Genomic DNA, 10502 nt, shown 5'->3' on the forward strand with positions numbered 1-10502 from the left:
ACTAATAAATAATTGATATGGTTACATATTATGCTTATTTCTATTTTTTTTCCACAGAAGAAAAAAGGTAAAAAAAAAGTAAAGATAGCCTCTCAATTACCAGATATACTTTATAGTCTTATAAACTTGGTCGTTGTCAGACTTAATAGACTTTTCAATTTCATTTGGGGGGAAATGCAGCTTATATTCAGTGTGCTAAACTTTTCTTTATTGACCATAACACCCGAGCTTTGGGATGCACTTCTACCAAAGAAAAATTCTTGCTTATATGTGGTATGCTTAGTGGGTTGATTGTTAGCTCAGGGATTGGACTGTTTGGAAATAATATATGTTCTATATGTAAGGAACCTAAGGAAGAGGAGAAGAGTAAAATTTATTAGGTCCCAACTCTATGTCAGATGCAGTACCTGAGCTTTACATAATATCATTTTCATAATTTCAAGAATGCTATGAAGTTGATATCATTATTCTCATTTTATCAATAAAGGAAATGGCACAAAGGATCTTAAAGGCAGAGTTAAAATTAAAACTGAAGACTATCTAATTCAGAAGCCCATTGGCTCAAAGTTAAGTCTTTCTCTGGATAAGGAAAGAAAGACGGGGAAGAAAGACACCATATAAATCTTAAGTCTACTGAGTGCACTTCATTTTTTAAGCCCTCTTAGGAAATAATGCATTTTTTAAAATCTTCAATTTAGTTTGCCCTAGGAATCTAATGAAAATGTATGAGTAATGACAGCTTCTAGGCCCCAGAGTGTCAACAGCCCGGAGATCCTCTGGCTTGTGCCAACTCAGCTCTAAACACTTCATCCCATGGAAATCTTAAAGACCTCCTACACTGATAATCATATTAAAGGATCTGATAATTAGAGTGAAGGTGGATGACAGGCAGGGTATATGAAGGGCCTAGCTGGTCTAAGCAAACTATCTCTACTAATTCTCCAAGTATCTTGGAAGGTGTTAATAAGGATTAGACTCTATCACAGACTGTCTAAGCTTGGTTGTCATAGGAGACTAAAACAACGCTATTAAACTACAGGTTGTGATGCATTCAGTTCAGTTCAGTTCAGTTCAGTCGCTCAGTCGTGTCCGACTCTTTGTGACCCCATGAATCGCAGCACGCCAGGCCTCCCTGTCCATCACCAACTCCCGGAGTTCACTCAGACTCATGTCCATCGAGTCAGTGATGCCATCCAGCCGTCTCATCCTCTGTCATCCCCTTCTCCTCCTGCCCCTAATCCCTCCCAGCATCAGAGTCTTTTCCAAGGAGTCAACTCTTCGCATGAGGTGGCCAAAGTACTGGAGTTTCAGCTTTAGCATCATTCCTTCCAAAGAAATCCCAGGGCTGATCTCCTTCAGAATGGACTGGTTGGATTTCCTTGCAGGCCAAGGGACTCTCAAGAGTCTTCTCCAACACCACAGTTCAAATGCATCAATTCTTCGGCACTCAGCCTTTTTCACAGTCCAACTCTCACATCCATACATGACCACAGGAAAAACCATAGCCTTGACTAGACAGACCTTTGTTGACAAAGTAATGTCTCTGCTTTTGAACATGCTATCTAGGTTGGTCATAACTTTCCTTCCAAGGAGTAAGCGTCTTTTAATTTCATGGCTGCAGTGCATTAGTAGGTCATATATTCAAGTTTGTGGGTTATAACTATTATTTTAATATATAATAGAAAGAATAAAAAGAAAATATATTATAATATATTACAAATAAAGTATTATCTTGTGAAAATTTTTTTCGAATGTACACAGGTAACTATGTGAAATTAAACCCTTGAATGTAGAAAAAGAACTTCCACAAGCAAAAATACTCTTTTGATTATTTTGTTTTATTGATCAAAGTTGTGACTGTGTTCTAAGTTCCTAGATTGTAGACATCACCTTCTGGGAATTTCCAGGCAGGCAGAAAAAAAAAATAATTGAAGTCATGCCATTTTGATTTCATCACTCCCTGCAAGTTTGCACAGTGGGTACTTGCATTAAATTACCGTACAACCTGTGCTTTTCCTGACAGGAATGCCTGCTTCTGATGCTTTTACAGATAAGGGTGACAGCTTCACAATGTTCTCAGTGGAGTTAATCTAAAATAAAGGTTAACATGCAGCAAAATTTATTTTGGTTCTTCAGGCTGTTGGGTCAAACTAGGGAAATTGTTTGTAGCAAGCATAAGAAAGGAAATAAAGAAAAGAAGCAAAACCAGAAGATCTTACCACATGCACTCCACTCTCTAAAGTATTAAGTTAAAAAAAATCAGTTGAAGTACTTGTATTTCAACTTGATATTCTTTATTTTTATCAAAATATCTCTGCTAAATGTCTGATTCAGCCCATTATACTATGATAGCACAAAGAATAGCAATAATAATAATAGCTATTGTTCCTAATCACTAACATTTAGTAAAAACATGCCATTTTTCTGTTGTTATGAAAAACAGGACTGAGACTTGTGTGTGTGTGTATGTAAAATCGCCTTATAATAACCGAGGAAATAGATATTCAAAATATACCCATTTCAGAGATTGGAAAAACAAGGCACACATGCCATGAATGCTAAGAAAGTTAGACCTTACACCAGGGGACACAAGAGAAACCTTGGATGTTTGTACATAGATGAGTGACATGGTTGTATTTTAACAGGATAACTCTTGTGTCATTGAAGGTTAAATGTGAGGGGAAAATTCAGAAAGGGAGCAAAACTCTCAGAGATATCATTATCTACTCTCTCTTTAATGCATATCTGCTCCATCCCTCACCTATATTCTGTTTTTACAGAATAAACCCTTCTCTAAACATGCAATGATCATTCAGATTTTGATGTGTTTGCACCCATTTCTCCTTTTTCAGTTTAGTTCTTTGCTTGACTATTAGTAAGTCTCTCTCTTTGTTTTTATTTTTTTAAGATCAAGCTCATCTATTGGTACCTCCAGGAAGTAACTACTTACATGTCATTTCCTTTTACAAGAACCATGCTATGGTAGAAAGATAGAATTGCAAATCAAGCAGCTTAAGGTTGCTTCTGAACAAGTTTCTTAAAGTTTTTGAAATTGCTTCCTTAAGTATAAAGTGGGGATATTACCTGCCTTGAAGTGTCACTGGGAGGGTTAGAAATGATTCTTGACATCTAATAGGAACCTATGAGATGATACCATCTATAATTGTGTTTTTCCACAGCTCCCCCAGACATTCTTGTCTCTATCTTCTTAGGGCACTTCATCTCATCTATGCAAACATTTGCTGTATTAGATTGGAATTAGCTTGTGAGCAAAGGGAAGAGACTTCTGTTTGAATTCCAATAAATAGCACAATTTCTGGCCCAGAGGAAGATGCCCTTCATAGAATAATTGTTGAAATAAATGATGTGAGCTTATCCTGAGGGTAATGAAAGAGAGAACAGATAAATATCTGAAAGTTATATGGGGGGAACTGTAGGAGTTGATGACTGCAACACCATTATCTAATTAGCAGTAGTGATCTGATGCTCAGAATGAAAATCAAACTGATGAGACACACTAGAGAAGTGAAATGCCTTGTATATTTTTGTATCACTTCAAATATTTTTTTATTTTGTTCTGGAATGCAGTTAGGTTATTTGGAATCAATTTGACTTTCAAGGCTTGATTTTAAACTTTTTAAAGTACGAGTTCAAAATACCCTTTAGGGGTATATCCTGGCTGCGCAGTGGTTAGGACTCTGCACTTCCATTGCCAGGGACCTGGGTTCAGTCTCTGGTCTGGGAACTAAGATCTGGCAAGCTGCCCAGTGAGGCCAAAAACCAAACCAAACCAAACCAAAATGCCCTTTCAGTTCAGTTAAGTCACTCAGTTGTGTCCGACTCTGTGACCCCATGAACAGCAGCACACCAGGCCTCCCTGTCCATCACCAACTCCCAGAGCTTGCTCAAACTCATGTCTGTAGAGTCGGTGATGCCATCCAACCATCTCATCCTCTGTCGTCCCCTTCTCCTCCTGCCTTCAATCTTTCCCAGCATCAGGGTCTTTGCAAAGAGTCAGTTCTTCACATCAGGTGGCCAAATACTGTTTAGGCAAGGATTAATTTGACCCCACTACTGAGGCAATACCTTCCTGAGAACACTACAATTGAGCCTGAAGTGCGCTTTGAATCAAGAGAATTTTCAATCCCATAAGATAACAGATTGATGATATTCTCTATTATTGTAACAAAATTTTGTTAAGTTCAATATAATTATATGTTAGCTGGTTATTAAACAGATTAAAAAATTTTTAAACTACAAAGGAATTTCTATAGTAATATGTTTATCCAGGGTATAATCTTTTTCTCAAATCTTTATAGCTATTTTTTTTCTCTATCTTGCATTAAAGTCCAGTATAAAAAATAGATAAAAATAGGCAAAGCTTTATGAAAGAGGCAGTCAGATCCTTATATACCTTGTAATAGTTACAGTTAAAATCAATGTCACTGGCTATGTTTTAAATTCTGAGCTTTCAACCTGCCCTGATAAAAATTCATTCTCTTAAAAAAAATGTTCATTTTCTACTGTGGTCACTTTTTTGAGTCTTCAAATACTGAGTGCTGCTGCTGCTGCTAAGTCGCTTCAGTCGTGTCTGACTCTGTGTGACCTTATGGACAGCAGCCCACCAGGCTCCTCCATCCACAGGATTCTCTAGGCAAGAATACTGGAGTGGGTTGCCATTTCCTTCTCCCAATACTGAGTAGTGAGTCTGAATTTTGCTCCATAAATTGGAGCCTGCAGGAAAATTTAAATTTATTTTATTTAAAACAGATTAAAATTTGATTCTATTCCACCAAAACGAAAATTATGCAATTTCAATAATTATTGTGGTTCCCTGACCACACCCCTTGGTAGAGCAAAGGTCCTGAGGGATTTCTGCAGAGCGAAACATCCAGGAATATCCCTCTGAACTTTGGCTTAAACCTGTTTTCTGTAAAAAGGATAAACATTGGCACGGTCATTTGAAGCACAACATCATGCAGCTTTTTCCTGTTCTGGAACACAGAAATTGTTGCTATGGTTGGTAATGCCAATGCTTATGTGTCTTCTAAGTACTGAATGCAGGCTTTCTTTCATAGTCTTGTTACTTCCCTGGGAAGAGGGAACTGAGGAAAAAATAAAAATTGTTCATCTTGGCAGTGTGGGCAGTGTGCGTAACTCTGTGATAGCCAATTTTCCATTTCCACTCTTCCTATCTGTGGTATCCAGCAGAGAACTAGGTAAAGATAAAGGGTTGATCATGAGTTCAAAAAGAAGGGGAGACCTAGAGAGCCATGAGAAAAATGGCCTAAAACAATGAAAGATCCTTGAAAGAGGGAAAAGAGAAGTAAATCCAAGGGATATGAAGGTTTTTTTCTTTTTAAGTTATTTAATTAATTTATTTTATTTTTGTCTGTCCTGGGTCTTCATTGCTGCTTGGGCTTTTCTCTAGTTGTGGTGAGCAGGGGCTACTCTCTAGAGGCAGTGCTCAGGCTTCTCACTGTGACGGTTTCTCTTGCTGTGGAGCACGGGCTCTAGGGACACAGGCTTCAGTAGTTGTGGCTCCTGGGTTTTAGAGCACAGGCTCAATAGTTGTGGCACACAGGCTTAGTTGCTCCAGGTCATGTGGGATCTTCCCAGACCAGGGATCAAACCCATGTCTCTGCATCAGCAGGTAGATTCTTTACCACCGAGCCACCAGGGAAGCCTGGATATGAAGTTCTTCAGTCAACTTTGAGGCTTTGGCCAACTGGTGGTCCAAGATTCATGAATGGAGACTTTGAAACAGAAAGTAAAATTAGGGGTAGCCATAAGGGCACAATAGAGACAGGAGCCAGTTCTGTGTTTTAATGCCCTTCCTGTTTTATATGCTGGGCTTCCCTTGTAGCTCAGTTGGTAAAGCATCTGCCTGCAATGTGGGAGAGACCTGGTTTCAATTCTTAGGTTGGGAAGTTCCCCTGGAGAAGGAAATGGCAACCTACTCCAGTATTCTTGCCTGGAGAATCCCATGGACAGAGGAGTCTGGTAGGCTACAGTTCATGGGATCGCAAGAGTCAGACACAACTTAGCACTATCTTCCTTTCCTTTTTTCTATTTTCTTCTTGCTCCTTTTTGATGTTTACCAAACTAACATTAGGATGGTGTGGAACATGGACTATATTGTTTCCTCTTTTCCAGAGTAAGGGTAGAGTTCTAAGGATGTTGTTGCTATTGTTGTTCAAGTGCCCTTTAATATTCTAAAAATCCTGAAACTTAACTGTCTATTTTCTTGTCTAACAAAGTCCAGTCCCAAGGCTGAGTTGCCCCAAAATAACACAGCGGTGGGGGGAGTGTTAATGAATAATAAAGGTGGAGGTTGGACTCCCTTCCATTTTCTTCTGCCTTGGAATGCCCATGGAGAACTGGAGGTATGTATTTTTACAAAAAAACAGAATTTTCACAGAAGATGACCTAAAAAGCTTGGGGGAACTCAAAAGAGTTATGCACCCTTATGACCAACAATTTCCCCATCCTCTCAATAAACACAGCCTGAAGGCATCTGTCCACTGTGTATTTTCTCATTTGTTCTGGAAGCTCAGTGTCTAGGTAATATATTGTAAGCAACCCATTATAATGTAACATAAACATGATGTAAAATTCATGGTTCATTTTTGAATCTAACTAATGCTTTAGAAATCTTGTTGAAAATTCACTTAGCAGAGTAAAACTTCTAATTAAAATTAACAATGCTGTTAGGATTAATAATTCAAGTAACATCTAATTTGGCATGACTGTCTGAGAACACAAACCAGGTGAAAATTTCAATCATAAAAACTTAATAGGGACTTTCCTGGTGATCCAGAGGGTAATCCAAGCTTCTAATGCAAGGATGCCCAGGTTCAATCCCTGGTCAGGGAACTAGAACCCACATGCCAAAACTAAGAGTTTGCATGCCACAACCTAAAGATCCTGCATGCTGCAACAAAGATCAAAGACCCAGCATGCTGCGACTAATAAATATTTTAAAAACTTAAGAATAAATTCTGCTAAAATGTAGCCAAAAAATAAAATTTAAGCCATTAATATTGCATAACTCATAAATTACATATCTTTATTTTGTATGCATGCTAACATGATTAGTACAATTAAAGAACACCCAGGCTTGTGAAATAATAAAATTCAGTTATCTTTGCTATTTTACTGACTCTCATCATGTAAAATCCATAAGTTTTATTTACTATTAAAATGCTTTTGGTATATATTTGCCAAGGTATATTTGTCAAGGTAGGAGGATAAAACTACTTTATTTAACATTCTGTTAACTTCTTTAGAAAGCTTCAAATATTTAGGCAGGGGAATGTGGGGCCTTCTTTGAACCTTCCCCCAAGACCCCACAATTATTAGAGATGGGCCCAAGTGTATAGATAATTTGGGGAAGGATTTCAAAAGCATCCTAGAGCAGATAATTGAAGAAATGAATTTTGGAAAAAAAGTTGAATATTATAGTCATATATTTAAATTTGTGCTCATGTTGATGCCCCCTTAGAGGACTTATTGCTCTTTGGAAACAATATTTACTCATTTACATTTTTATTGACACAGAGTTCATTTTATAGTGCTTGGACTGCAACAGTGTTTAATGACTTGATATAGGGCATTCTTGGGAAGGAAGAAGAATGGAAACAGATACGTTTTATTGGCTAAGACTTCAGATGAGAAAGTTATACTAAGGGATGTAATAAGTATCTGTCTTTAAATATAATTTCTTGGTCAATTATTAAGTGCTATTTTAACTATAATCAACTCTTGATGATATAATACAATAAGGCATTGTTGAGAAAAGCAGAATTGCTATCTTACTTTCAGTGATTTCTCAAAGTATCCTTAAAAACTTGTGCAATGGGAGACGGACTTACTTTTTAGCTTTTTAAGAATCTAACCTACACTGTACACTTATCCTATTTTAATTTGGCCTCATTTTAAGCATACCTCTTTCATAATTACATTTAAAATGCTAGTTTGTTCCATTTATTGAAGTACTGCAAGTTGTAGAAATCTCAACAGCAGGAAGGAAGTTTATTTCCCAATTTGCTCTTATTACTCAAGAGACATCAAATTGCTCATAAATAAATAGCAGGACTGCAATTGTCATTTCCTGATGTGAGACTATCACAGTTAGGGCAGAATGTCTTGGGAATATGTTCTCAGACAGCTGTGCCTCATGTTCAGTTTATGGAAGCAATGTGACTCTATTAAATAGAGGGGAATCCAGATCTTAGAACAAGGATGTGAAGTCAGAGGGTCTTGTCAAGTACGTCTTTGGTGCATAACTTTGGCTACAGCTTCTCATTGACTGGCATTACTACAGGAAATGCTGTTTTGTGGTTTACATAACTTGTAGAAATCATGGCTCAGCAAACTAAAATATCAGCAAAATGAAATAGTATTGCACAATGTGCTTTACTTAGAACACACAATATTGGGGAAAAAAAATCAGCAGGACTCAGCCTGCAGCCTCATATTTGCTAACCTAGAGTCCACTAAAAGGAACAGAAATGAAATAAGAGGAGGAACAGTCTGATCTTGGCAGGAAAGGCATCAAGATGCCTGCAGACTCAGGGTCATGTTGTTTACCCTCTTCTATTGTAACAGTGAAACCGAGCAGGACTCTGTGGAGCTCCTGGGCATGGAAGCCTTTCTGTGTCCTCCATTTCTTGTTTGTGAGAAATAGGCTTCAGCCTCCATGACCTTCACTCAGTTCCAAAGGGCAGGTTCAAACAGTGCTAATCAGGGAAGGATGGGGGTACAGAGACAAGGGAGGAATAGTCAAGAAACAATAGGGCAGAATTCCCTGGCTGTTCAGTGGTTACAACTTCCTGCTTTCACTGCCCAGAGCCTGGGTTCAATCCCGGGTTGAGAAACTAAGATCCTACAAGTGGTGCAGTGTGGCCAAAAAAGAAACAACAGCGTAGCCGTGGGACAGGATCCTGGTTCTGTCTCAAAGAATACAATGTCTTTGAGCTCTTCTGCAAAACTAAAACTCCCCAAAATGGAAGATGTTAATTGCTTGATGGTTTTTAGTCTGTCTGTCCTCTGAATTCTTAAAAAGATGGGAATATCAGACTACCTGACTTGCCTTTTGAGAAATCTGTATGCAGGTCAAGAAGCAACAGTTAGGACTGGGCATGAACAATAGACTGGTTCCAAATCGGGAAAGGAGTATGTCAAGGCTGTATATTGTCACCCTTATTATTTAACTTACCAAAATCACTGCAGATGGTGACTGCAGCCATGAAATTAGAAGACGCTTACTCCTTGGAAGAAAAGTTATGACCAACCTAGATAGCATATTGAAAAGCAGAGACATTACTTTGTCAACAAAGGTCCGTCTAGTCAAGGCTATGGTTTTTCCAGTGGTCATGTATGGATGTGAGAGTTGGACTGTGAAGAAAGCTGAGCTCCAAAGAATTGATGCTTTTGAACTGTGATGTTGGAGAAGACTCTTGAGAGTCCCTTGGACTGCAAGGAGATCCAACCAGTCCATTCTGAAGGAGATCAGCCCTGGGATTTCTTTGGAAGGAATGATGCTGAAGAGTTGACTCATTGGAAAAGACTCTGATGCTGGGAGGGATTGGGGGCAAGAGGAGAGGGGGATGACAGAGGATGAGATGGCTGGATGGCATCACCAACTCAACGGATGTGAGTCTGAGTGAACCCCAAGAGTTGGTGATGGACAGGGAGGCCTGGCATGCTGCAACTCATGGGGTTGCAAAGAGTTGGACATGATTGAGCAACTGAACTGAACTGATGCAGAGTATTGAAGAATTGATGCTTTTGAACTGTGGTGTTGGAGAAGACTCAAGAGTCCCTTGGACTGCAAGGAGATCCAACCAGTCCATCCTAAAGGAAATCAGTCCTGAATATTCACTGAAAGGATTGATACTGAAACTGAAGCTCCAATACTTTGGACCCCTGATGGGAAGAACTGACTCATGGGAAAAGACCCTGTTGCTAGAAAAGATTGAAGGCAGGAGGAGAAGGGGATGACAGAGAATGAGATGATTGGATGGCATCACTGAGTCGATGGACCTGAGTTTGAGCAAGCTCTGGGAGTTGGTGATGGACAGGAAAGACTGGTGTGCTGCAGTCCATGAGGTTGCAAAGTCAGACGTGACTGAGCATCTGAACTGAGACACTAAGTTTGAATTCTCAATGACTAGCTCTCCCGATCAGCCTCAGTGCCAGAACATAATCATTTTTTCTAAATAACAGCAAAGTCTGTATGCCCTGGGTAGGGGAGGGGGAGGGGTAAAGTGTATATTTGTGGATGGCTTAAGTATTCCTAAGTGAATGTGGAGAGATAATGTGTTTCAGAACTGAAGGAACCTTGAACATAATCTTGTCTAACTTGCTTTTTAATGTGGTGAGTAAACAGAGGCACAGAGAAATAGTGGTAGAACTAGAACTGGGATTCAGAACCCTAACTCCCACTTCTGGGAACTTTCAAATCTACAACAATGTCTATTTTTTAAAATATTATAATT

This window comes from Bubalus bubalis, chromosome 7 (assembly GCF_019923935.1).
Source record: "Bubalus bubalis isolate 160015118507 breed Murrah chromosome 7, NDDB_SH_1, whole genome shotgun sequence".
NCBI lineage: Eukaryota > Metazoa > Chordata > Mammalia > Artiodactyla > Bovidae > Bubalus > Bubalus bubalis.